Source organism: Nymphaea colorata, chromosome 3 (genome assembly GCF_008831285.2).
Source record: "Nymphaea colorata isolate Beijing-Zhang1983 chromosome 3, ASM883128v2, whole genome shotgun sequence".
Taxonomy (NCBI): domain Eukaryota; kingdom Viridiplantae; phylum Streptophyta; class Magnoliopsida; order Nymphaeales; family Nymphaeaceae; genus Nymphaea; species Nymphaea colorata.
The window spans coordinates 29,157,627-29,164,727 of NC_045140.1; positions in this window are offsets into that span (position 1 = coordinate 29,157,627).

The following is a 7,101-nucleotide window of genomic DNA, read 5'->3' on the forward strand; positions in this document are numbered from 1 at the left end:
CAAGGTGGGGAATTAGGGTTGAAGGGCGAAAAGTGTACCGAAAAGGAAACAAGGGGGACGCGGCCAGGGCTCTTCAGGCAGCCCTGTTTCCGGCGGACTTTTACCGGCCAAATGAAGTCCGATCACTGCGATTTTTGGATATGTTGGAACTGGGATCGAGACGATTCCGACGGTATCAAGAACGCCTTCAAACTCCCGACGGATCGCCGGGAAATGGCCGTTGAACAGGCCGGTCTGCTGCTGTCCGCTGCAGAACGACGGCAGCGACACAGAACTGTTTCGCCACCGATTTCGATACCCAAATGATCTCGGATCTTAATGAAATTTTAACAGAAGATATCTGACCTTAAGACGATTCTAACGGCGTATTGTACGCATTGAAACTCCCAGGGAATCTACAGATCCAGATCAAAGAACAGCAACCTGTTTCTGGAAATGACAGAATCGCGGCCGCGGAAGGTGTTCTGTTCCTGCTCCGATTTGACCGACCAAACGATCTCCAATCACCACCAGATTTGGGTATGTTGTAGAGGACGTCAAGACGATTCCAACGGTATATAGATCGTCCTCTAACTCTCGGTAAATCTTCAGATATGGCTGTTTTAACAGGCGGCTGTTTCTGAACTTCCGCCTGCCGCGCGCGACCGAGAACGTGAGAGATCCGACGGCGGGAAACTTGCTTCGTTCTTCCTCTTCACCGTCCGAACTTCTTCAAGAGTGGCTTTGAAAGCCGTCGATATTGAAGACGTTGCCGTCTTCAATCTTCCCAGCGTAAGATCGGCCTCTCAACTTCTGTGTGGGTGAGAAGAAGGCACCAGAACTTACTTGTATCTTTGCACGAAGGGGGAATAAACCGTGGACAAAGGAGGGACCGTCGCCGTTGGGGAAGATCCGCCTAAGCCGTGCACCTTATGCCTGTGTCTCCAAGGACTGCGGCTCTTCAAGGTGTGTTGTGGAGAGGAGGCGCCGTGGAGGTAGAGGACGCGAGGTGGGAGAAGACACCAACTCTCGGCTAGAGCATGGTGGGAGACGAGAAGGGAGATGCCTCGAGAGAGGAGAGAGATGAAAAACGCCCAAATGGCCACTTTACTCAAAATTTCTTCCAATCTACAAGATCCAAAAACTTATATACATTCCTAGTGTGAGCCGGGTCTACAATCCAAATCCGGCTCTCTACCCAGACCCAAGTACTATTGGTGCAAGGCACAACCCGCCTTGCTAGGTCCCTACTTCGAAACTCAATGCTAACATGAATTTAAAGTGCATAAAGCTAAAACCGGGCCTAACACCCAATACGAAAAGCAAATGAAAAGTCCCTGAGCCTTGCGAGCCCAGGGCGGGGACCTCGTGCAGGTAACCGCCTGCACTTCGGGTTAGGGTCAAGGGCTTGGTCTCAACTCCGCCCAAGTCTTGTCTCCTCCTTTTGGACCGTAGCTGCTCCTCCCTCTCCGCCCACTGCAGCCGTAAACGAGTTGCTCATAAGGTCGACATAGGTCAAACCCAAACCGTGCCACGGTTTAGCCTCACAAGTTCACAAGGGTGTAGGCTCGATAGGTGGTAATCGACAAGCCCAGCTACACCCTACGCCACTAGTTAGGCTTGCACAGGGTCCTTCGGCCATGCTGCCCGCTGGCCGCATACATGCCCAATTTTGGCATGTATCAGATCCACCCTCCTTACATCGAGCTTGACCCCAAGCTCGTCTCATGTTGTCATCATAGGTGATCTGCACCACTCCCATCAACTTACCCACGTACTTAGTATGAGGTCCGTAATCTCTAGGTAAGTGCTCTAGGGAATTCTTCGGAAGAGAGAACCTTTGCCTCGGTTTTCTCATGTAAACCCATAAGAGGGTTCCCGCTTCCTTGCCCCTATCAGATGCTCGACCATCTGACTGTCGTCTTGGACCATAGTCCCGTGGTAAGAGGCCAAGTAGTGACCTTTGCTGCCCAAGAACATGCTCGGGCTCTTGCGGGTTCTCCAACACATCACGCGGTTTGCCTCTGTCATGGGCCTGCCATATACGACCTATTCTTGGGATCCCATATTGTCCCACAAGGGATACTGGCTGGCCTATATTAGTTTCCACGTCCAGCCATGCTTCGGCTGCGCCACTAACTCTTGAATCATGCGTAAGGGGGAAATGACTAGATCCGAGAGTTAAGGCCTCTAGTGGACTGGGTGATTCTCCCAACTTGGCCACACAATCCTCTAGATCTGAGCAAATGGATCTCTTCCAAGGCGTGGGAAGGAGATCGACTTTTCCATTATGGCCTGGACCTTCTTTGGCAAGCTCTTCATGAGCATCGTATATTCTTCTTTCTTTTTGACAAAGCTCATGGGTGGCTGTCCTCTGTAGGTTGCTCCTCACATCTTCCTTATCATTACCACCCTCCTTAGGCTTTGCCTTACCCTTAGGAGTGAGGGGCTGTGGTGGTAATGTAGCACTCGAAGCACATTCAACTTGTGTGGAAGGCACAAGTTGCTTGTCCTCTTCGTCGAGCAGTCCTGTGACATGATTTTTAGGGACTGCGCAAGAGGACTCGGGTATCCAATCTTCGCTGAGGACTGTAAGAGGCTCTTTAGCATAGCCATGGGTGGTGCCGAGCTTGAGCTCGTCTCGTAGCTGGCCTCGTATCGCTTCTATGTCATCGTCAGGCCTGATGCTCTCGAGAGATGTGGGCATGTTTTCAGCTAACTCCTGCCATTCAAGCCCCATGTAGACTCGGCTATTCCCTTTGGTGCTTTCCGACTCGCTAGGGGAGACCAAGATTCTCTTAGTTTTCGGTCTCTGGATTTTAATTCTAAGAATTCGGTACCCCTTCTTAGATTTCTTGGCCGGCTGGACTGCGCTAATTTTCTGTGAAGCTCGTAGGTCCTCCTTGGACAGTAAGACCACTTGTTCGGAACCGCAAACCTTGTGAGTTTGCCCCATGGTTGGTTGTTGGTCTTGGCTCGTATCACTTGGCGCTGTCTCATTTTCGTTCGACTCTTCGCATTTTAACCTTTCTCTTATCAGGTCGATCTTTTCAAGCACCTTTTGCGCCATTTCATCCCATGTAGGAGGTCTTGGGCTTTGGGCATTCGGCCCATAATGCTCCTCATAGGATTCCGTTCGCTTCTTCGCATAAGGAGAGGGTCTTTCCTCCAGCACAAAGCAACGGTTCATGAGCCCAACTTGGATAGTTTCCCCAAGATAGATTCGCTCCCAAGTTCGAGGTCTCACCTTGTGTCCAGCCACAATCAATCTACCCGTGTAGGTGGTATTGGCTATCCATAGCGCCGGGGTGACTTTATCTATGGCCAACTCGAAATGGCGTCCTTGTACGCTAGGGTGTCGGAACCACAAATCACACTCGGGATTACTACCGGCCTTGATATACACCCATCTTGGACCTTGGTCCATCTCATCGCCTCTTAGCAATAGGGTGTCCTCCATGAATTCCCCGTTCAGGTAGGTGCTTAGAAGTATATCCATTTCGTCAAGACGGGCACCTATATCCGCCATCTACTCTACTAAAGCAACTGCAAAAGCACACTGATGCTGAAATAAGAACTGACTAACTTCTCCTACGGAAATCACTGCTGCACTGTCTAGGCTGCCCCCGGTGCCTTGTTGAAATCTGCCCCGTGTGTGTCTAAGGAAGACGGAACCAGTCCGCCTGTCACCGCGCCCGCCTGGCGCCTCGGTGGCTAACTCTCGCTCTCAGCCGGGCCCAAGAGTGGGGCCTAAACTGTCGCGTCCGCCTGACGCCTCGACAGCGCACCTCGAGCTCAAGCACCTTAGTGTTGTGCGGTGTGCACAACCACAGTCTAGACCGTTTTTCAGGCAGTCAAAGACCGACACACAGAAACTCCAAATGGTGGAATTTTGCCTCCAAACTTGATCAGCACAAATTTGGGATAGTTATCTAACTACCCACCAATTTTCAGCTCGATTTGACCACAGGAAGCCTTCGAAACAACGTAATTTTCTGGCAGACTGTCACCAGGACAGGTTCTGTCCGCCCAGGCCTTCAGTCCAGTTCAGGGCCACTCTCTCAAATATTTCGGAAGAATCTCGTCAAGTGCCCTAAATAACTTTTGTAGATTATGTAATTACGAAGTTCCACACCAAATTTCAGTCAATTCCGAGGTCGTTTGCTATCCGAAACCGCCTGAAAACTCCTGCTGGCTGTGACAGTCCAGAAAACAGAAACTGCTACAAACTGAAATTCTGCTACTCCTATTAACACCAGAAACACCGAAACCAGAAATCTGTCCCACACTTCACGACTGTACTCCAAGCTTGCTCTGATACCAATTGATAGGACCTAAATCCGAACCTCCGCCGGATGTCGATCCTCTCCCAAGATCTCTCGGAGGAGCCGTCGGACAACGCTAAAATCCAGTTATTTACAATAAAGAAAACCCGGCCGGACAGGACCCCGGCTCAAAATACCCTAGGTAGCGGTACAAGTAGGGGAAACCCAAAACTAACTAAGATTGACCTACTACAATTGACTACGAAGGTGGTGAAGCTTTACAATTTGCGAGCGATACAAATATTTAAACCTCTCACAGCTCACTCACAAACCATACAAACCACACTAGCGGCCAAACCACGCCCTTAATCCAAGTAGGTAGGTCGGCTCCTTGCGGTCGTGTCTCGGGCACAGTGCCCTCGAGGTACCACGGAAGGGAGCAAGGCCGAAGCCGGGCTAAATCAGGAAACAAAAGCAAACTAAGATGCTTCCTAGATGCAAAAGCAAAAACTACCACCCCGATAGCTACAAGGGGGAGAAGAACACGATACCAGCCAAGGGTATTCCTTGGCGCAGCCGGATTCGGACCACGGGGTGAGAACCAGTCCCCGGGTATTGCAGCTCACGGTTCACGGATGTCGGCTGAGAAGGGCCTCCTCGAAGCGCCTACACTGATGACGAGCGCCGATGAGGAAGGGCTTAGATTCGGCTTGTCGCCGATGCCGCTGGCTAGGACGCCGCCTAGAGTGTCGAGGGGGGCTGCTGCCGGGAAGCGACAGCGCCTACCTGCCTTCGTCAGAAGGTGGTTCGACCACACGCGCCGTGCGATGCCGACGGAGTGAAGGTGGCCGAGGAAGGGGGCCGGGTGTAACCGGCCAAGCCTAGACCTAACTAAGGCTGGGGTTGGTTTGGTTCGGCAGGGCTCTATAGGTAGGCTGGCTTAGTCAAGATAGGCTAGGGTTGGGGTAGGCTAGAGGGATCTTGTGGGTTTAGGAGGGAAAGTAGGTAGCCTAACTACGAGGTGAGTCTAGTCGGGCTGGTCTGGGTCGAGCCTAGGCTCAAGGTCAATGGTCACTGTTGACCAAATGCGGGTAGAGGTTGACTAAATAGGAGGTTGACTAATGGACCGAGCTTAGTAGGTCCGGGTCAAGTAGGTCAAGAGGAGTCACTCGAGGTAGGCTCGAGTCAACTAGGCTAGCTTAGAAAGGAGGTGAGCTAGGTGGGGTCAATGTTTCCTACTTTAGTCTAAGGCAAGTGGGGAGGTGGCGGCTTAGGACCAGTCCAGAAGGAGTGGGTTGCTTAGGTAGGTGGCGGCACAAGAGGGAACCTAGCTAGGTGGGATGGGACTTGGCTGGTCGTGCCAAGTGGATGTGCCGGATCCTTGCCACGTGGCAAGATGAGGGAGCAAGACAGAGAGAGCTAGAAAAGGGCTAGCTATTAGGGAAAGATTTGAACTCTTTCCTAACTGATAGGGAGGAGCTCGACAAAGGAGGAGAGGGAGATTTACGGCTGAGAAGAATAAGGAAGATCGGCTAGGTGGCAATGATCTTTCCTAAACGATAGGAGATGGAATCGGGAAGGTAGGGAAGGAGATCTCGCAAGGAGCCACCGGCTGGACACGTGGAAGAATGCGGGACCAAGATGGTGAGGTGGCTGATGGGCTGGCTGATGGGGTGGAAAAGGGCTAGGGAGATAGCGACACTTGGCGAGATGGAGGGCTGTGATGAAAAACGGATTAGGGTTGACGATTTCTAAAGAGACAAAATAGGGAAGGAGATTCGGCTGCTAGGGATCCTTCCTAAAAGGTTGGGGCTCGAGATCCTAGACTGATCTCGAGTGGGACAGGTGTAGGCTGACTAGGACTTGACTTGGGGGAAAGTAGCTAGGATGCTGACACGTGGACAGATGGAGGGACGTAGGCCAAGGTGGGGAATTAGGGTTGAAGGGCGAAAAGTGTACCGAAAAGGAAACAAGGGGGACGCGGCCAGGGCTCTTCAGGCAGCCCTGTTTCCGGCGGACTTTTACCGGCCAAATGAAGTCCGATCACTGCGATTTTTGGATATGTTGGAACTGGGATCGAGACGATTCCGACGGTATCAAGAACGCCTTCAAACTCCCGACGGATCGCCGGGAAATGGCCGTTGAACAGGCCGGTCTGCTGCTGTCCGCTGCAGAACGACGGCAGCGACACAGAACTGTTTCGCCACCGATTTCGATACCCAAATGATCTCGGATCTTAATGAAATTTTAACAGAAGATATCTGACCTTAAGACGATTCTAACGGCGTATTGTACGCATTGAAACTCCCAGGGAATCTACAGATCCAGATCAAAGAACAGCAACCTGTTTCTGGAAATGACAGAATCGCGGCCGCGGAAGGTGTTCTGTTCCTGCTCCGATTTGACCGACCAAACGATCTCCAATCACCACCAGATTTGGGTATGTTGTAGAGGACGTCAAGACGATTCCAACGGTATATAGATCGTCCTCTAACTCTCTGTAAATCTTCAGATATGGCTGTTTTAACAGGCGGCTGTTTCTGAACTTCCGCCTGCCGCGCGCGACCGAGAACGTGAGAGATCCGACGGCGGGAAACTTGCTTCGTTCTTCCTCTTCACCGTCCGAACTTCTTCAAGAGTGGCTTTGAAAGCCGTCGATATTGAAGACGTTGCCGTCTTCAATCTTCCCAGCGTAAGATCGGCCTCTCAACTTCTGTGTGGGTGAGAAGAAGGCACCAGAACTTACTTGTATCTTTGCACGAAGGGGGAATAAACCGTGGACAAAGGAGGGACCGTCGCCGTTGGGGAAGATCCGCCTAAGCCGTGCACCTTATGCCTGTGTCTCCAAGGACTGCGG